This window comes from Coenobita brevimanus, chromosome 65, assembly GCF_032717465.1.
Source record: "Coenobita brevimanus isolate Jiangsu-jjx chromosome 65, ASM3271746v2, whole genome shotgun sequence".
Classification (NCBI taxonomy): Eukaryota; Metazoa; Arthropoda; class Malacostraca; order Decapoda; family Coenobitidae; genus Coenobita; species Coenobita brevimanus.
Genome location: NC_137018.1, coordinates 22,748,722 through 22,770,478, shown reverse-complemented (window position 1 = coordinate 22,770,478; position 21,757 = coordinate 22,748,722). Strand labels below are relative to the sequence as shown.

At 48.5% G+C, this 21,757-nt stretch overlaps 1 protein-coding gene across 1 annotated transcript in view; it reads left to right on the top strand.

Annotated features, from left to right (window-relative positions):
- The first annotated feature begins 13,585 nt into the window (after positions 1 to 13,585).
- Positions 13,586 to 21,757, top strand: part of Mvb12 (multivesicular body subunit 12-like Mvb12) — a 453,420-nt gene continuing 445,248 nt past the window's right edge. Inside the window, exon 1 of the mRNA XM_080276626.1 lies at positions 13,586 to 13,667. The gene's annotated coding sequence lies outside the window, so the exon portion shown is untranslated. The remainder of the gene's footprint in view (positions 13,668 to 21,757) is intronic.

The window sequence follows — 21,757 nt, the reverse complement described above, 5'->3', positions numbered from 1 at the left end:
ATGAGACCCTGAAAAAGTTCAGCAAAGGGGGATGGTCAGGAACTAGTCCTGAGGGCTGATGAAACGGGAGCTCCAGCACTCCCTGTCATCAGCTTTCTATCCACCTCGGGGGTACTGCCCTGCTCGACTGGTGCTACAGTCTACTCCTTAATTGTATCTCGATGGTGGATTGTAAGTTCTACATACCCGTATTGTGTCTGTTATGCTGGGTGTTTTTAGTCCGACCTCTCGTCCTAAGAACACCAGCGACTGAGCGGGGTCCTCTTTCCGGACCGGAAGTAAAGCACCCACAAAGGAACAGGACATAAAAACCAGGCAGTACACTTTAACACATCTATTGTCTTAATTCTTACACCGTGACAATTTACACAAAGAGATATTAGATATGTGTAGAGACAGGAAACACAGAATTAGCCTTTAATACAAATGATTATGGTTACACTCACAATAGGCCACTCTTCACTTGTACATGGATATTTGGTACTAATATTATATTACCCGGATACTGTTTCTAGGCAGAGATAGCGTTTTATATAATAAGTTCGTTTCACTAGGAGAGGACGTGACCAAAAGTTGGGGGAATGAATATTATCATAAGTGGGTAGGGTGCGGGTAGCGACACTCGCGAAAGTCACTTAGTCGCTGTAGCACTAATTCACAAGTTTCTGATGAATCCCGCACGTCTCTGATTTCAACCCACGATTTCTATAAGTCCTCCCGTATATAGTTATTGGTCTTTTCTGTTCTGCCAAGTACCAGGTCACTATGCACTGTAGGTAACTCTAGTCACTTATGTATCACTTGGGCCTTTACTCTGTCATTTGTCACTGTGCACTGCTGTATTGATTGTTCACTGCACTAGCGTTATTGGCGTCACTATGTACCCGTATTTTCCCTGGGTGTCACTTGCTGCGTGTCCTGGGCGTGAGAGAGGGGCCCTACGGGGAGCCCTCCCGCAGGGGGCAACGCACTGTCCACAGAGGCGTCACTGCCCGGGTTGTAGTCGTCGTCGGGGTGCAGGGAGGCCCTCCGATCTGGGTGCCTCGACCTGGGAGCCGGCCCTCACACTGGGGCCGCGTCGGTGGGGTGCAGGGAGGCCCTCTGGTCTGGAGGCCTCAACCTGGGAGGTGGCCCTCGGGACTAGGGCCGAACGGCTGCAGGAGGCGGGCCTGGCGCCTCTGGCTCCGAGGAGAGAGAGAGCCTGGGTTGTCTGGGCCTGGGGGCTGCTGGCCAGACCTTGGAGTCCGGGGACTGTGGCCGCCTACAGGAAGAAGCGCCGTCAGGGGTGAACTGCGGCGTCGCCTCCGTCGGGTGTCCGTCAGAGACAGGGACCTCCCAGGGGTAGGTGGTAGGGCTTGGACTGGGCCACGCCACCAATCCGACAGCACCTCCACGGAACTGCTCCTGTTGGGAGACAAAGGGCGTCCCTCGCAGCCGAGAGGAAAGGGGTCGGCCGCGCAAGGGACCTCCTGCTCCGGGAGGGCCTTCAGAGTCACGAATGAGGGGCGTATGGTGGCCACTCCCTCCCTGTCACGTACGGTGGCCGTGAACGCGGTTTCGTGACTCCTAGGGCTCGCAGCTGAAGGGTGTAAGGTGGCTGCTCCTTCCCCCTCACGTACTAAGACAGTGCTGGCGGTGCTGCTCCCGAAGGAGGAAAAGGCAGGAGAGGGCTGCATGGGGGCAGCGCCCTGTCCGGTGTGTGCTGAGGCTGTAGCCGAGGGTCTGCTTACCCTTGCACACACTGCGGCCGTAGCCGTGTGCCCGTCTACTTGCCGTGAAGTAACTGAAGGGCGTATGGTGGCTGCTCCTTCCCCGTCATGTACGGCGGCCGTGAACATGGTGTTACTTCTGCAGGAGGAAAAGGAAGGAGAGGGGTGCACAGGGGCAGTACCCTCTCTGGTACGTACAGAGGCAGTAGCCGAGGGTCTATCTACCCTGGTACATACGATAGCCATAGCCGTGGGCCTGCCTACCCTTAGGGAAGCATTTGAGGCGTTACTCCTGTAGTAAGAGGTAATAGTGGATGAGGGGCGTACGGTGGCCACTCCCTCTCCGTCACGTACGGTAGCCGTGATCGCGGTTCCACTATTCCTCTCTCTGCCAGTCGGGGTGCGTTCAATAACTAATGCCCTGAGGCCGTCCCCAGAGGTGGCTGTGACTGAGGGGCATATGGTGGCCACTCCCTCCCCCTTCATGTACGGTGGCCATGATGGCGGTGTCACAGGGGGAAACAACTGAAGGGCGAACAGTGACCGCTCCTTCCCCGGTACGTACGGTGGCCGTACCGCAGTGTTGCCTGGGACTGACTCTGGATCAGCCGCACCCCGAACTTGGTGAAGGCTGCCCCGCCTGCAGGGTCGTTGCCTCTTCCCGCTCACCTGGTGTTGTGACAGTTGCGGGGAAGAGGGACTCTGGACAGAGGTGTCCTGGTGACCCTGTTGTTCTGGGCCACTAACCCCGCCGTGGTGTCCTCCTGGGGTGGTGGTATAGTGGTGGCTTGGTGGTGGGGTGGGGGGTGGCGGGGTGAGTGGTCCGGCGGCGGCAGGTATTTTAGTGTCTATTGGCAAAATTAGTATTTAATAGTCTCGACATGATGCACTATGGGTGGAGAGGGCCAGGGGTTGAGAGAGTGAATATTACTATAATTGATTGGAGCACGAGTCACAACACTCGAGGAAGTTACTTAGTCGTGGGGACACTGTTCACCTTCTTTTGGCTTTTCCTCGTGCTCAGGTTCTATGTTTGGGTTCACTAGTCTTTTCTGTTCTGCCTGGGTATTTAATTCACAATGTGTTACTAATATTATTCTGGCCTCACTCTTTCACTATCACTGTTCACTCCCGTCTTTGTGGTTTTCTCTGACACAAGAGATACACTTTAGTCACTATTGGCCCTTGATTCCTGGGCTTAATACAAGAGGCGCCTGGGCGTGGGAGGGGGCTCTACTGGGGAGCCCTCCTGCAGGAGACAGTGGACTACCTGTAGGGGTGTCACTGCCCGGGGTTCCTTTGTCAGGGGGGTGCAGGGAGACGCTCCCATTTGGGGGCCTCAACCTGAGAGGCCTTCATGTTGGAGCCCCGTCGGTGGGGTGCAGGGAGGCCCTCTGGACTGGGGGCCTCGACCTGAAGGGCGGCCCTCGGGACTGGGGCCGAACAGCTGCAGGAGGCGGGCCTGTCGCCTCTTCTTCCGGGCAGAGAGTCGTGGGGGAGTAGAGCCCAAGTGGTCTGACTCTGGGGCCTGCCGGCCCGGTCTGGAAACCTGGGTGCTGCGGTCACCTTTAGTGAAGGGTGCCGTCAGGGGCAGACTGCGGCACCTCTTCTTTCTGGCGTCCATCATAGACCGGGACCGACCAGGTGTAGGAGGCAGGGCCGATACAGGGCCGCGCCACCACTCTGGTAGTACCTCACTTGAACCACACCTGGAGGGAGTAAGAGAGGGGCGTCTCACGCAGCCGAGAGGTGACATGCCGGCCGTGCAAGGGATCTCCTTCTCCGGGAGGACCTCAGAGATCACAGATGAAGGATGTACAGTAGCTGATCCTTACCCCACACGTACAGTGGCCGGTGTGGCGGTTCCGTGACCTCCAGGGCCTACAGCTGAAGGGCATACAGTGGCCGACCCTTCCCCCATACGTACAGTGGCCGATGTGGCGGTGCTGCTCCCGAAGGAGGAAGAGGCAGATGAGAGGCGCACAATGGCTACACCCTCCCCGGCACGTACAGTGGCCGATACCGCAGTTCTGCCTGCCCCATGGGAAGTAACAGAAGGACGTACAGTGGCCGATCCTTCCCCCACACGTACAGTGGCCAATGTGGCAGTGTTACTCCCGTAGTAGGAAGAGGTAGTGGATGAGGGGCGTACAGTGGCCGAACCCTCCCCGATACGTACAGTGACCGATATCGCGGTTCCACTCCTTCTTCCTTTTCCAACCGGAGTGCGCTCAATAGCTGACACTCCGGAGGTAGTACTCCCGTAGGAGGAGGAGATAGTGGATGAGGGGTGTACAGTGGCCGAACCCTCCCCGACACGTACAGTGGCTGATATCGCGGTTCCACTCCTCCTCTCTCTGCCAGTCGGAGTGCACTCAATAGCTGACACTCCTGGGCCTTTGCCAGTTGGAGTGCGCTCAATAGCTGATACTCTGAGGCCTTCTCCAGAGCTGGCTGTAGCTGAAGGGCGTACGGTGGCCGACCCTTCCCCCACACGTACAGTGGCCGATGTGGCGGCGCTACAGGGGGAAAACAACTGAGGGGCATACAGTGGCCGAACCCTCTCCAGTATGTACTGAGGCCGTACCGCGGTGTTGCTTGTGACTGACTCTGGATCAGTCCCACCCCGAACCTGGTGAGTGCTGTCCCGCTCGCAGGGTCGTGTCTTTCGCAGGCGTAGTTTCCGTCGAGGCGGTTGAGGGGTAGAGGGACTCAGGACAGGGGGGCACCGATGTCCTTCTTGCCCCGGGTTGACCTCTCAGTGACCCGGCCCTCCATGGTGTCCTCCTGGGGTGGTGGTGAGGCGGCAGTTTGGTGGTAGGGTGGGGGGTGGTGGGGTGGCTGGTCCGGCGGAGGCAGATATTTCACCCACGAAATCCTCAGTGGCTACCACGGTTTTGTGGACGGTTACCACGATTTCTTCGGCAAACCATGATTTCAGATACCGTGTGATACCCCCTAAATAAGAGAGAGGCAGAACAGAAAAACTCAAGGCATCAACCTTACATGTGTATTGCTAAATTTTACAGTGGAATGGGCAGATTTTGCAAACAATTTATGCTGGGCAATTATAATTCTAAGGCTTAGATATCAGGTGTTAGTATCGCACAGGATACTACTTAGGACACGATCGGGTAAGGTGAATAGCACTTTGGGCAGAGACGCTAAACACTATTATTTTGGGAAAGTCTAGGTTCTGTATACTGGTGGAGTTTGTGGCACTATTTTCACTGCTGGCAGGCTAACTGGTTTGTTGGTTGGGTCGTTAATTGTTACTCTTGCATTGCGGCCTCTGTATGATCTTAATGTGAGGCGGTGTCACTATCTGGTAGCGTGTTCACTGAGATAGACCCTTATTTCACTGCCTTGCTGTGTTCAATGTTACACTGTTACCTTACTTATTCCACCTTTGTTTTGTATTATTACTGATGTTTCGTGCATTGACTTTCCATATTCTGACACTCACTGTTCTACCATTACTCCACTATGTCATGGACACTGTGCTTTCACTGTCTCTCACTGTCGGGACTGAGCATATTGGCGGTCAGGTACAAGGGCGGCAGAGACGACTCAGCCTCACTACTGATGGGGCTGAGTTTCGCCAGGAGCCTCCATATTCAAGGCCACAGGATCACACGTGGGGGTGTCCTCTCTCGTCCGGGGCTGCTGATGGCAAAGGGTCCCGCACTTTCAGGGCTTGGAGCAGGAGCCTGGCCCTCAGTGCTGGGGCTGAAAAGCTGCCTCAACCTCTCGCTCAGGCGCCTAATAGAGGACGAAGATCTCTGGGATTGGGGTGAAGGGATGTCCCGCCCGCGGGTCCTGGGGGCGGTCTGGAGGTCCTGCGGGCTGCGGTCTCTGGCAGTTGGAGACGCCGTCAGGAGTGGGCTGCAGCGTCGGCCTCTGTCAGGGTCTGTCAGGTGGGTCCTCTCAAGAACCAGCTCAGTGAGAAGAGCCTGATGGTAGTTACAGGGCCTCTCCAATACTCCTCCAGGCTGGGGTCTCCCTCTGGGTCGTAGTTTCGTGGACAGGAGTCAGCACCTGATGGAGGGGAGTGGCTACTGGCCGTCTCCTGCCGTAGGGCCTGGCTACTGGCCATGGCCTTCTAGAGGCGTGGTTACCGTCCATCGCTAAGGCCCGGCTACTGGCAGTGGCCTGGGGAAGGGAGCGGCTATAGGCTGACTCAAGAGCACCTTCGGAGCAGCTACCAGCCATCTCCTGAAGAAGGCGGGAGCAGCTACCAGCCGTCTCCTCGTTACCTCCGAGCAGCTGCAGGCTGTCTCCCGTAGAAGGGCCGAGTGGCTACCGGCCATCTATTGAGGGGCACCTTCAGAGCGGCTTCTGGCCATCTGACGAAGGCAGGAGTGGCTACCGGCCATCTATTGAGGGGCACCTTCAGAGCGGCTTCTGGCCATCTGACGAAGGCAGGAGTGGCTACCGCCATCTCCTCGTTACCTCCGGAGTGGCTGCCTCATGGTGCTCCGGTTGTGCATGGTGTGGTGTTGTAGTGGGCAGCATTGGGTGGTGGTGTTTTGGTTGAGGGCTTAGGGCTGGAGGAGGGAGATGAGGTGATGCTGGAGGGTGGTGATGTAGAGGTAAGGGTGGCAGAGGATGGTGTGCAGGCATGTGGGTGTCTGTTGTTTATGGGTGGTCTTGGTGTGCTCGGGCGGCATGGCGGTGACAGGGTGGCAGGTGAGGCGGTGTGAGGTGCGGGGGTCGAGGGAGGCAGTGGTGAGGAGGTGGGGGTTTGGCTGGGGGAAGGAATTTACAGCAGCAGTGAGGCGGGAGGTGAGGTGGCGTGAGGGGTAGAAGGTGAGTGGGCCGGTGGTGAAGGAGTAGGTGATAATGAGAGGGAGGAGGAGGGTGTGATGTAACAATTGTAGGAGTCGGGAGGGGGGTCTGGGGTGGTGAGTGGAGGTGAGGTGGTATGGGAGGTGGACGGGGTGGATCGAGGGGTGGTGGTGGCGCGGAACGGGCGCACATGGCGATTTCTGTATGTTTGTGGAGTGTTATGATAATCTATGGTCACTTGGTAGGGGTTGGGGACGTGGGTGATGGTGTAGGAGCCCATGAAGTGGGGGGAGATTTTATGGGGAATAGGAAGTTTGGCAACTGTCACGGAATCACCTGGTGTGTAGGGGTTCGAGGGGGTGGCATTGGGTTAGAGGTCCAGGCCATTTTGCAGGTGGTGAAGGTGCCTCATGAGGTGGTGGAGGGGGTTGGACGGGGGAGGGCGTGGTGGGAGGCTGTAGGTGTCGGTGTCGTGACAGGAGGAGAGGGGCTCCCTGAAAATCCACTCGTGAGGGGATATGCCACCTTCTCGGGGGCAGAAGTTGATTCCCCACTGGAGGATTTTAGTGTGGGCGAGCCAATCGTCATTTTTTGTTTCCTTTATTCTAGTGCGCACCTGGTTCATGGGAGTGCAGTGGTTCCTCTTGCAAATTGTTCCCCTGTGGCCAGTATGGAGAGGAGTGGGAGATGCTGTAACCAAATAGGTCGGCTAGCTCTCACCAGATGGTGCTGGTGAACTCAGGGGCATTGTCGGAGTGTAGGGCCTGTGGTATTCCAAAATATGGGAAAACGTGGCGGACGAGGGCATCGGCCACGACGAAGGCGTGATGTTTTTTGGCTGGTCACAAGATGAGGAACTTGGAATACGTATCCCCAAAGGTGACTATGTAACGGTATCCGAACTTAGGGGTTAGGGGCCCCACTACATCTATTTATAGCAACTGCCAAGGCTTGTGGGAGGTTATGCTGCCTGATGGGCTGGCAGTGCGGGTGACATCCTTGCCTAAGGCACAGGCTCGGCAGGAATGGGTGACTTGCCTGGCCAGGTTGCTGGGGTTGGGAGTCCAGTAGGTGTCGTTGAACACCTGGAAGAGCTTCTTAACACCTGGAAGAGCTTCTTAGTACCTAAGTGTATTCCATTATCAGCATGGAGATGCCTCATGGTGTCTAAGGTGGTATCTGGGTCAAGGAGAATGTGGCCCGATGGGGTGAATAAATTGTCGCTCTGCTGGTGGAGGTTGACGAATAAGCGGGGTGGAATCCAGGGGGAGTGATCCTTGCCACGCCACTGTTGGAGGAGCTCTGGCTCACATCGGATTGCGTGAAGGGGCAGGCGCGAGAGTGCATCGGCGTTAGTATGGAGCTTGCTGGGGTGGTAGGTGATCTCATAGTTAAATTCCTTCAATGTCTCCCTCCATCTAATGAGTTGGGCATTGTGGGTGTCGGACTGCCGTAGCCACTGGAGCGACTGGTGGTCTGCGATGATGGTGACATTTGTTCCTGAAAGATAGGTCCGGAAATGCTCCAAGGCCCAAACGATGCCCAGGCACTCTCACTTGGTGGCAGCATAATTCTTTTTGGCCTGGTTAAGGGGACGACTGGTGCAGGCGATGATATGTTCTCATCCCTCCTGGACTTGGATGAGGACAGCGCCAATCGCGATCAGGGAGATGTCTGTGTATAATCGGAAGGGTAGGGTGTAATCGGGGAAGGCTACGACCCAGGCAGTTATGAGTTTGTCTTTCAGTTCCTGAAAGGCAGCCCATCACTCTTTCGTCCAGGTAAAGGGTTCTCCCTTCTGGGTCAGGTCGTGTAGAGGTTTGGCGATATTGACTAATCCCTTCACGAACTGACGATAGCATGAGGTGAGGCCCAGGAAGACTCAGACCTTGTGGACGTCTCGCAGTAGGGGAAGCTCCGTGATGGCTCGCAGCTTGTTAGGGTCAAGTGAAATTCCATGTTTCAAGACCATATGCCCCAAGAAAGCAACAGTTCTCGCAGCCAGGACGCACTTGGAAGGTCAGAGCTTGAGGCCTGCCTTGTGGATACGTTGAAAAAACTTTCCTGAGGCGTAGAAGGTGATTGTACCATGTCTTGCTAAAAATGATAATGTTGTCCAGATATGCCAGACAGATTTCCCAGGTGAGGCCACTCAGGATGGACTTCATCAGTTTGGAGAAGGTGGCGGGTGCATTGCAGAGTCTAAATGGCAAGACATTAAATTCATAATGCTTTCCGTTACTAGTGGAAAGAGTGGTCTTTCCTCTATCCCTGGGGTGTACGGGGACCTGCCAATACTCAGATTGAAGGTCTATGGTAGAGAACCAGGAAGTGCCGTGCAGCGAGTCGAGGGAATCATCAATCCTGGGCAGTGGGGTGGCATCCTTGATGGTAACGTCATTAAGGTGGTGGTAATCCATGCAGAATCTCATGGTGCCATCTTTCTTCTTGATGAGGACGACAGGAGAGGACCAGGAACTGGTGGAAGGTGAGACAACACCAGCATCAAGCAGTTTCTAGACTGCCGGTCTTCCTCTGCTCGTTGTTTCAGGTTTTTTCGTTGGGATGGTTTGTGGATAGGCGGTCCTGTGGTGTGTATCTCGTGTGCCAGGTAGGTAGTGTGGCCAATATCAGTAGGTCCTGATGCAAAAAGGTCCTGAAAGTCCAGGCATAGATGTCAGAGAGTGTCTGCTCAGCGGGGTGAGAGATGCTCGGATATGGGGGGTTGCAGGGAGGGGGAGGAGAAGGTGGTGGGGGTGCATGGCTCTGCTTCTTCCATTTCTCCCACCACAAGCTCCTTAAGTAGCGTGAGGGGGGTTGTGGTGATGTTGGCGATTCGGACTGCTGCAATGTGGGGTGGGGAGGAAGGCCGAGAGGGTTCTGGGCGGCAGGTCCGGAGAGAATAGGACAGATGTTCCAGTGGATCTGTTCAATGGCAGCCATGCTTTGTGGTGAGGGGGAATTGTATGGTGGAGGTGGTGGTAGTGGGAAAGGTGGGGCAAGCTGGGGGGCTAGGGAGGGGATTGGGGGAGGGGGGGTAGGCGGGTGGGGCGTGGTGCTGGGGAGGGGCAGGGAGGGTTTGCAGGTGCACAGGGGTTGTGGGGGATTGGGGGAGGGGACTGGTGGCTCCTGAAACTGAAGTTCCCACTTGTGGTAGTTGATGGTTGTTTGCAGTTTCTGTAGGAGGTCCAGTCCCAGATATCCATGGTAAGTGTGACAATCTGAGTCGAACACGATGAATTTGTGCTGGGTAGAGACCTTTTGATGGGTGTCAGTGCGTAAGGCCCAAGCTTCCCCACGGATGGGTAGGGGGCAATCCCCTGCATCTACAAGATGAGTCAATGTAGGGAAAAGCAGGCCAAAAACCGATTTATGACGGGAGTAAAAGTGACTATAGAGGCACGATCTGGCCACTCCCGTATTGATCAGAAGCCTCGCTTTAACCCCATTCAGTCTCATCTTATCGTAGACTGGGGGGCGATATTTCCGAGAGGTGGCTCCTGCCACCATTTGGAGGTGCAGGGGTGGGCCTAAAAATCCAGCTGTTGTGGGATCTCGTCTTCCTCTGGTTCCGTTTCCCCGGGATCGGTATCTCCGGCTGGCGCAGTGTCATCCTCGGGGCCCTCGTTCTCTAAAGATGATACCTTGCGTCGGCCTGGCATGTTTGATTTGCACCGAGCTGCTTTAAGCTGCTCCTGGATGTCATGGAGTGGCCACCTGTGGCTACAGGCAGAGAACTCCCAGGGATTGATTGTAATTAGGTTCTGGTTCTCCTTGTATGTAGGGTGCTTGTTGGTGGGGTGTGCCATAGGTGGGGATGGCGTAGGGTTGGTGTGGGTCGGTAGTGGCCGAGGCTTGCTGGGCGGGGCTGGTCTGTCCGTAGGGAATTTGGTCACTAAGTTGATTTGTTGAGGGGTAGAGCGGGAGGTCAGGAGTCACTGTATCAGCTGGACGTCCCTGTCCAGGTCTCCCATAGGGTCGTGTATGGTGAGGTGTTCCTTGACCATACCAGGGAGAACTCTGAGGAGGGTATTAAAAGTATGCTGCTCCCAGGTTTCTGCGTCAGCTTCCGGGTATGTGACGGTGATGAGCCACCTGACCTGGATGAGAGCATCATCCAGGTTTCCGTCATACGTAAGGCTGTCCAGCTGGGACAGCGCCACCTCTATTCCTCGAGAAGGTGTGATTGCTTCCACCACTGTTTTGGTGAAATTCGCCCATGTTAGTTTGGGGACGACTTTGGGCGCGATACTGGCTGCTGCTTTGCCCAGAAGTGGTAGGGTGACTGCGGTCCTCTGCCTGTCGCCTTCAAAGTCAATATCTAACAGCAGTTTGACTATAGATGGGTACGTGTGGATATCGTACTGCTACTGATCAAATTTGTAGAGGTGTATGGTATGTAGGAGGACTGCTGGGCCTTGATAGCAGGCTGTGAAGCCTATGCCCAGAGTCGGACACATAAAAAAAAAAAAAAAATTGGGCAATTGTACATGCAATTTGGTTGCCATTTTGATGATTTTCCTGTTTGCTCCTCTCTGTATCTGCCTGGGTCAAGAACCACCGCTGTCCACCAGTGTTATGCTAGGTGTTTTTAGGGCGGCTTCCCGTCCTAACAACACCAAGGGTATAGCTGGGTTTCCATTCTAGACCAGAGCTTAGACACAGTGTGAGAGGAACGGCATAAAAACACAGGGCAACAACCTTACATATGTATTACCAAATTCTAGATACAGGGAAGCTAGACAATCCACGAGAGTCTATCCAAAGGCAAAAACTGGAACTGGCAGGTATATATTACAGGTATCATGCAGGATACCGACAGTCTCTGGAATAGACGGACAGACATTGTCCTTAAGTGGAGTTGGAATTACATTTTGTCTAGGGCTGCATGTACTTTATGATAATCACACACATGTCCCACGTTACAACTGAAAGGAGTAGGGCGGTGGAATACTGTTTATGTCTCATCTCACATTCAGTAGAGTTAAGGTAGTTAAACACTGTCACTGTGCTCTATACAATGATAGCCACTTTCACTTTCACCTCGTGGGCATGGAATTCACAGCCACTGTAGGAATGTGGGGCAAGGAAGCAGGCTGACTAAGGGAGGGGGGCAGCTCACAAGTGGCAGCCAAGTGTTGGCTGCATCCCCTCAGGTGTCCTCTCGCCTACAGGCCACGGAACAACTCATGGAGGGATTGTCCTCTGGATCGGGCTACGGTCAGGCATGGTGAAAGGCCTCACACTGGAGGGGCTGGGTACAGGGGTTTGGCCCTCGGGACTGAGGCCAAATATCTTCTGTACGTGCTCCTGCATGTGCCCGGTGCGGGAAGGGCATCGCTCCTCCTCGGGACTGGAGAAGTGGCGCCCCAGGGTACTAGCGGTGCCATAGAGAGCCAGTATGCTGCAGTCTCGCTCCTGTTGCTTCGCCGTCAGGGTAGGACTGTGGTGTTGCTGGCAGCAGGAGTCCGACACATATTGGTCTCCCTCTGGTGCTGGCTGAATGGAGTGCAGCCCCGGGGTCAGGACGGGTCCTTTCCACCAGTCCTCAGTCAGGAGGTTCTCCTTCTGGAGGCCACCTCTGTCTGGGGAGTTGAGGTGAGACTTACTCTGCCACCGGTGGGGCAGCTTGAGCAGGAGTCTCCCTCAGGTTGTGAAGTCACAGGGGGCGAGGGGCTTTTAGGGCGTCCTTCTCTGGCACGGCTATTGGCCGTCGCCGATATCCCTTGGGCAACGGGAATAGGGCAGCTACCACCCATCCCTTTCCCGTCGGTGCGGCAGTCAGTTGTCACCAGGCCCGACTTCCTGACGGGACCACAAATGAAGTGCGGCTACTGGCCGTTGCCTGCCCACGGGTGCAGTTACTGGCCATTGCCGAAGTCCTGTATCAGGAGCCATGTGTAGGAAAGGGGCGGCTATGGGCTGTCCCCTGTCTACTGGTGTGGCTGCCGGCCGTCACCGGTGTCGTGCCCCTTGAGGCAACTGCAGAAGGATAGAGGGCGTACCGTTCTCTCCCTGAGTGTGGCAACCGGCTGTCATGGGTTCTGCAGGGGGGATGCAGAGAGGGTGGGCAGCACTATAAGCGGCTGCTGGCCGTCTCTTACAGGTGCAGCTACCGGCCGTCACTATTGCATGGCTACAGGCCGTTGCTTTTGTTGTGCGGCTACCGACCGTCACTGGAATGCTGCCTGGAGCTAGCTTATTAGCTCCACCTCGATCCTGACGAAGGCTGGATCGGTTGGAGGGTAATGCACCCTGACTGAGATGTTCGCGCCGGGTGCACTCCGTGGAATAGGGGCGCGCGGCCGTATGGGATATATGTCCATATCGCACGGACGTCGCTCGAGCCCTACTTACCCTATCGTTGTCGCCTCCTGGGGGTCTTGTAATGCCTTCCGTTGCTGCTATTTCAGCTACTTTGCTGGGCTTCTATACTGCTCTGATGCCACATCTCTCCTGTATGTAATGCATCTTATAAATTCCTTTACAGTTTACAACATATACTAATTTTTGCAATAAGGCGTGTGGTTACACCCACAATCCTGTCTAGCAATTAACTTTGTCACCATGTGTTCCTTTGTGTTGTGATAACTTATTCACATGTTGTACCTATGCTTTGCCATCAAGAGGAACATTGTTAACTACATTTTCAAGATAATATGCATCCTTTTCAATTTAATCTAAAACATTTTTTTTTTTTTTTCTGTTGTGATTGTCATACAGGTCTTGAGAAGGGGACTGCTGTCAGTAACCGGTTTTTATCACAACTTCGCCATTATTTTTAATCGCTGATGTCTTCAGGTACATAAAGCTATCTATTCCGTACTTGAATTGAAGACTGAGGCAATGCTTTATCTAGACTGGCGACAAACTTAACTAAACCATATTAGAAGACGGTTATAATGAGCTCCAAAGGACCGTTGCCAGATTAAGCGAGAAACTGGGAAGAAACTGGCTCCGGCAGAAAAAGAGGGGTAAATTAAAGGTTATGTTATGAGTATATACATCTGGAACTACATGCATAGTGTATATGGTATAACAGAAAATGAAGGCTAGTTATGGAGATTAAAGGACCGATTTCCATTGAAGGTTGGGCGACTGTGACACGGGATCTGGCAATACTTCAACTTCATCTCGGCCGCCTTCATCCTCCACTAAGAAGTATTAAGAGTAAGTCATTTTCCCTCATTCAACCTGCGGATTTTACCCCTTGGAAGCTTCTTAGAACACTCCTGCAAGTGCTAACGCTGAAAGAGCATCATTTCTTAAGCGAGAGACGAGATGATGGCCATATTAGCCTTATCAGTCCTAGGGTCGTAGTACTTTATTGGGTAATTTTTTGTACCGGACTGTTTTTGCATCAGTGACAGTTGACGTTTCGATAGTCTACGGACACAAATTCCTTCAACTGATATAGTCAGGAGATACGCTTATAAGATTTATTTGAGAAGTGTATGGCGAAATTGAATTGTCCAGCAGGTCATCGGTAGGCCATATTATCTAATTTTCCATGTTACAACAAAGCCCTCCCGGGAGGAAAAGTGGCAGCTAATTGCTCGTAGAGAATAAAACAGAGCAGTTAGTGTTTGTAGTTCTAAATTTGTTTTAATTTGTGTCTGGCTTTGGTGTTGATGTCAAATGCCTTTGTTGTTGTGAATGATGGAACCTAGTAGGATATTAAATTACAGCAATTTGGCGTGTTTCTTTGGGTGAAATATGAGTTTATTGTATTGTTGAATATTAGGATTTTTTTTTTTACATCACCTCACTCATATATATATATTTTTTAATTTGATTTCCAGTTTATATGCAGGATTTTCATGTTTTTATTTATATATATTTTTTTTCCAAAATTCCATATTTTGTCATTCCCTCTGCCCTCCCTCCCATTCCCTGTGACAGGTAAGTCATTTTCAACAATTTTGAATAACAAAAGTCACCTGACACACATGATAAACGTGAAAAAATTGGGGAATACCGAAGCCAGGAATGTAAATTGGGGGTGAAGCCCCCAGACCCCTCATGACATTAGCTATCCACACCACCAGAAAACCTAACAAATACTTTTTTAATACCAACATAGTCATGTTTTATATCTGTATCTATATCTATCTAGATAGATGTATAGTGGTATATATACAGTATATATATAGCTATATATGCCCGTATATATATATATATATATATATATATATATATATATATATATATATATATATATACAGTAGAACCTCTCTCATTCAGACTGTATTGGGGGAAGGGTTGTCCGAATTAGCAGATTGTCCGGACCATCAGGGTAATCTCCAGTTCATACCAAAAACTGTCTACATATGGTATGTTTGTTAATTATTAACATATGTGGCATATGTCAACCCTACGTAACTGCAAAAGGTGAAAGGATACTAAAATAACAAAACTAATCATGTACGATAGTTTTGTATTGCATAATTTACAGGTAAGGCCATGACAAGAAACTCGCCTACATATTAAATTGTAGTAAGTGACTAAGGCCCATGTAGGCAAAAAAATTAAATAATTAATTAACTGTAATATTTGGAATAAAAATAAAACTTATGTAGGCAAAAAGTACATTGTCATCTTTGGCATATTGATAATGCCCATATGGGCAAGAAGCTAATGTTTGATGTACAAGTAAAGCACATTTAAGTACAAAAAATAACCTACAGTAATCACTAAACACTGCAGAATATTCTGACCCATTTTTGTGTAAGCAAACTCCTCCTTTAACACCTTTATTCATTGCAGAAACTACACTTGCATTAAGGGGCATGATAAGGAGGATTAACTTTTGAAATACAGCATAAAAATATAAATGGTTGGTGAACTAGTTGATGGAACGAATGCTAGCGTGTGTTTAAACAGGCGCCCATGTTGTGACCTAGCGTGATCCGAGACTAAACAAATGACGATCGCTTTCCTTCCCGATACTGAAAATGACTTTAGAATTACTTTCAACATATTTTTGGAGCTTATTATTTTTAAATTTTGTCCGAATTAACAGAAATTCGGATTAAAGGGGTCCGGACCAAAGAGATTCTACTGTATATAGATGTATACATATATATTTATATATATATATATATATATATATATATATATATATATATATATATATTTTTATATATATATATATATATATATATATATATTTATATATTATATATATCATCCAATCCTACATTGCCCCATGAGGAGCGTAGGAGCCTGGGGCTGGGCAGTTGGTTCCGACATTTAAGATGAGAGTGACCAACCTCGCTCATCCCTGAGTGGCATTACACGAGCAATCAACCCCAACCACCCCTTGGATATAAACCTTCACCGGCTCAATCCGGTAGGAGCACAATAATTACCCACTAAACCACCAGGTGCCAAAATTTGGTTATATGGTTACCACCAAGTGTAGTAATTGGTTTCCTGGTGTACAGGAAACCATTTGGCTTGTCACTCAGTATAGAGTCACCCACAGGCAGAAGGAAGAGAAAAGAATGAAGGAAAGAAAGACAGAAGAGAGAGTGTAAAATTGCCCATAGGCAGAAGGACAAGGAAAGAATGAACGAAAGGAAGACAGAAGAGGATGGAAGGAAAGAGGGATGGAGGAGATGAAAGGACAGACACCCGAGAGCAGCACTACATCTAGTGAGTGGATGGTGAGCGCCCCCACCTACCACAATATATATATAACCTATATATATATATATATATATATATACACATCATCATCATCATCAGCCGTTTGAGTATCCACTGCAGGACCGGCCTATCCCGACCAAAGTCGGGACGATACAGCCAATGTATCTCTACCAAGTGGCTTAGGCTGTCTAGTGGAGATTGTATGTAGGGTGAGAAGTGCTTGTAAGTGTAATTGTAGTGTTGTAGTGGCTTTGGATGTGCGTGTAGTCTGTGAACCAAGTGTAATTGGCCCGCGCAAGCCAACTGGGTGCAAGCATACTTTATAGTAAACGACACTGGTTCAACCACAGCACCCCTTGTGTCCGCTAATGCAGTACGTGGCCGGGTGAACACTCCCAAAGTTTATTACCCTGGCGGGGCATGAACCCTGGTTCACCCGTGTACGAAACGCACACTCTACCACTGTACCACAGAGGCTCTCTCTCTCTCTCTCTCTCTCTCTCTCTCTCTCTCTCTCTCTCTCTCTCTCTATACATATATACTGTATATATATACTGGTGTATAGAGAGAGAGCTATATATGCCAGTATATGTATATACGGTACTATCTATCTACCTGTCTATTGCCAGACACCTCAATCCCGTACGGGGTGGCCACAAACAAATCGCCTCCACGTCGCCCTGTCCCCCTCCATTTCACTGCCCCGCTCCCAGCTCACACCCCCATCTCTCATATACCACTCTACCCCATCCCTCCATCTCATCCTCAGTCTCCCCCTCCCTCTCCTCCCCTCCACCTCACTCACATACACTCTCCTCGTCAGTCTCTCACCCTCCATCCTCTCCACATGGCCAAACCACCTCAGTGTGTTCTTCCTAACGCTTCCTATCACATCCACATCCACACCACAACGCTCCTTTATATCCTCATTTGTCAGCCTGTCTCTCCATGTGACTCCACAGGCTTCACTTAAATAACTCATTTCCACTGCTCTCACTCTTGACTTGTGTCCTTCCAACAATGTCCAGGTTACCATATATATATATACCGGTATATATATATACACACACACACACACACACACACACACACACACAGATGCATTCATAGATAAACATATACCACAGGTAGATTGATACAGTATATTGATGTATTTTGATCAGTTTTGATAATTTTTTTTTTTTTTTTCCAGTTGACCCATACCCTATGCCATATATATATATATATATATATATATATATATATATATATATATATATATTTATATTTATATATTCATTTATATACCGGTATATATATAAATATATATATATATATATATATATATATATATGTATATATATATATTTATATTTATATATTCATTTATATACCGGTATATATATATATATATATATATATATATATTGAGTATATACACACACACACACACACACAGATGCATTCATAGATAAACATATACCACAGTATATTGATGTATTTTGATCAGTTTTGATAATTTTTTTTTTTTTTTTTTTTTTTTGCAGTTGACCCATACCCTATGAGATGAATGAAGTCAAAATACAGTAAAGTCTCAGTTACCCATTGTAGTTCAGTCAAGCCCTACGCCAGTTAAAGTGAAATGCCGGATATTGCATATCCGGCACAACATTTGGCACTGAGCTGGATATTGTGATTCTGTCCTTCTGAACCCTCTATCCTGAAAACTTTATCATGAGTAAGATGAAAACTAAGCATATAAAAACAATACAATACAGTAATGATGCAGTACAGTAATACAGTACTGTACATAGTGTACCTTATTACTGTATGTACTCACCAAGTGTTGACACTGAGGGGAAGAAACAGCATTGGGGGTTGTACACAGTACAGCACAGTGGTAGTTTAACAATCACAGTAGATCATTAGGACATGAGCACTTTGCAATACAATACAGTACGGTACAGTAGCTTGAACATAGGATGGCACAGGTTCAGTCAAAGCACCAGGGTGTGGTGACTGCATGGTCAGAAGAGCGGGAGCGCACAGGTACGTCTTGACTCACTGACATCCATAGGCGAGAATAAGAGCATGGTGGTATTCTTGGCATGCCAAATAAGCCATGTCCATGATGGATTCTGATTGGCCGGCGGGCAGCAGGTGTTTTCATCAGCTTGAGTTTCGAGGTTTCCCGTCGCAGGTTGGCTACTGCTTATGAGCAGTTGAGACCCCTCAATGCCAGATATTGCATTGGATTGCTGGTTAAGTCCTGTTTCAGCACCAGTGTTGCATAAAAATTGCCAGGTATTGCTTTCATAGAGTCTTGATAGCTGCACCGGATATAACCTAAACTCTATGAAGTTTTACATGGAGAAATCAATGGTTTATGAAGTTATACGTGTAAACCCAATACTATCTTATACAGGTAAACCCCGCTTTAACGATGCAATTGGTTAGGTAAAAACCCATCGTTAGGCAGGATATCGTATATCTGCGTAGATTTAACGTGCAAAGTAATGGGATGCATTTTTCAGCCTTGGGCTTCCCCCCCCCAGCCAAGTGTAAAAGCCACCCAAATGACCCCCAAAACAAGTTTAAAGCCAGTCTAAATGGTCTAACACCTGTAAATAACTCACTAAAACCAACAAATAAAATCTGAAAATTGTCAAATATGAGTCTGGAAATATAAAACTTAGTAAACTGTACCCCACAATGACAATGTTCACCCCACCTGTGGATAAAACACATTAATCAAAGTCTAAAAACAGTTTATAAATCAACCTAAACACACAGTTGTAGTCTAAAATATCATCAAAATCAGTTAGAAAAAAAAAAAAAAATCATTAAACCAGGGTCTGGCCATCATTGAGTAATGATGGTATTTCTACCCCCATCGTTAAGCCAGGGTATCTCATCTAAGGGTATTGTATATCGAGGTATACCTGTTCATATAAATACATTATGTACAGGTAACTCGCACGGAACACGTGGGTTTCGTTCCTACCGTGCCGTGTTAGGTGCGAAATCGCGAATATTTAAACTACTCCTTATTTTGCTCCCTAGACCCCCCAAATGTGTTGTTTTGCTGTTATCTGTCACTGGTAATCACTAGAAAGCACTTTAAGTGGTTAGAAGGTTTATTTAATGTTATAACTCACAAAAACAGTACTCCAGAGCAAAACTTCAACACACAAATACTGTACATAAACACAAGGAAACATTCCGATGCCGATCATAGGTAATCATATAAATCAGGTTAACTGGTACCAGTGCTTTAACTTACAAGTACATACCAGAAAAGTACATATTTAACTTAGAAGTGCAGTACTGTGATATCGAATGATTTCAGTACATAATCTGTTAAGAATGGCTGAAAAAAAAAAAAAAATGTTATGAATACATTTTCACCTTTTTTATATATATTTATGGTAGTTTCGAGTTATTTTTTACGTTATCGTTGTGCCCATGCTTGGAAAAGGGAGCGAGAGAGTTGAATTTTCAGTCCTAAATGAGAAAACTTCTCGTCCTCCAAGGCTAGACTCTGCCACGGGAGAATAAAGTGGAAGGTCAGTCCGATTAGCAATGGCTAAAAATAGAATCGTAATGCAGTTTCAGAACTAACAATAAGTCTAATTATTACGAATACAGATACAAAGCAGAAATAAATACGTTTACAGACGGGGAAAACGTACTTCTTCCGTCATAACATGTTCATCTTTCTCTATCATTTTACGTTCATCTTTATCATTTTACCTTGTTATTTTCGCAATATATATTGCTGTCTCGTAAACAGGGTGGTTGTTTGTGTTTTGCAAGGGAGGAAAAAGATTGTATTTTCTGTCTGGGTCGAGATAATGGGTGTACCTATGCGTAGTTAGGCATGGCCACGAGCGAAAAAATCGTACACCCACTCATCACGATAGCGGGTGGTGAACTGACAGATGATACATGAGAGGGTGAAGTCAAGGTCAGTCTCATGTCCCAGATTTTCGTTCACTTCCCGAAAGTTTATTCACAGTTTTCTACAAGTTGCATTGCATCAAATGATCCAAACCATTACAGCAAACCTGAGCAAATAGGTAAAGATACCAAGACAAAAATGTATTTTTCTTTTATTATAAGTCTTTAATTCCCTACGTGTCAACAAGTAGGTTGGTGGAGGGTTAGTGTTCATTCATTCATTCATTGCCAGACGCCATGTATCCCAAACGGGGTGGCCAAGGGCTTAGAGTTATTGTTTTGTTTTACAGGGAGGGGCACTAATCCTCCACCAACCCCACTTGACACGTAGGGTTAGTGTCACTCCCTGTAAAACAAATAACTCAAAGTCAAATGGCCACCCCTTACGGGATTATGGCGTCTGGCAGTAGATAGATAGATAGATAAGTCTTTAACGAACAAACAAAAAAGGTAATATTCCGACGCCGATCATGGGTAATCATATAAATCAGATTAACTGGTTACAAGGCTTTATTTAATGCTTTAATTGCTTACAAGTACATACCAGAACAGTAAATATTTAACTTACAAATACAGTACTGTAGAAAAGCAGTACAGTAAGAGTTTAACGAACAAACAAAAAAGGCAATATTCCGACGCTGATCATGGGTAATCATATAATTCGGGTTAACTGGTTACAAGGCTTTATTTAATGATTTAACTTTATTTAAGTGCTTACAAGTACAGTACATACGAGAACAGTAAATATTTAACTTACAAATACTGTAATGTGGAAAAAACGAACAAATAAAAAAGGCAATATTCTGACGCCTATCAGGTAAACTGGTTATAAGACTTTATTTCTTGCTTTAACATTATTTAATAGTACTTTAAGTTGCACATAAACTTACCAGAACAGTACAGTACTGTAAATATTTAACTTACAAATACTGTGCTACTGTACTCGGGAATGTCTCACTCACTGAATAATTTCCCGCCTAGATCGTCACATAATCAAAACAAATCGCGCGCTGCGGTGACGTTCGAGGATTTGATCTTTCAAAGGCCTCTCCTGCATTAATTTGTAGTTTTCATAATGGTTTTTTAATCTTACGTTGTCTTATATGTATCCCAGCCCTTACCGTGTATAATTGCGAGCGCGTTCTGTGAGATCGTGTTCCGTGCGAGTTACCTGTACAGTATAATGTAGTACTGTTACAGTACACGCACTTTGCCAGGAAGGGATGAAGAAAGGGCAGACACCCGATAGCAGCACTACATCGAGTGAGTGGATGGTGAGCACCCCCACCTACCACAATACAGTAATCCCTCTACTGTCTGATGTAATAGGGCCAAAGGCATGTCCGGAAAGTGGTCCCTTCTGGAAAGTGGGCCTCTGACTGCTGGACTAGAACTTATGACCCTAACCCAGCCTAACTTTGAAAACCACCTAAGTAACTCCCTACCGGACATGCATAGCACTTATATAAACCTATTTAAGACCCTAGTCATAGCAATAATGGACATAAAGCATGAAATAAATGAAAAGGAACCAAAGAATGAGGACCTAGAAGTGACTGTACCTCAGCCAGGGTACTTACAGCACTTCTGTGGACACCTTCTTGAGGCTTTGGCAGTGGTGAAAATGCTCTTGGAGCACATACAGTAATCCAGTGTTGTGCTGCACTTAC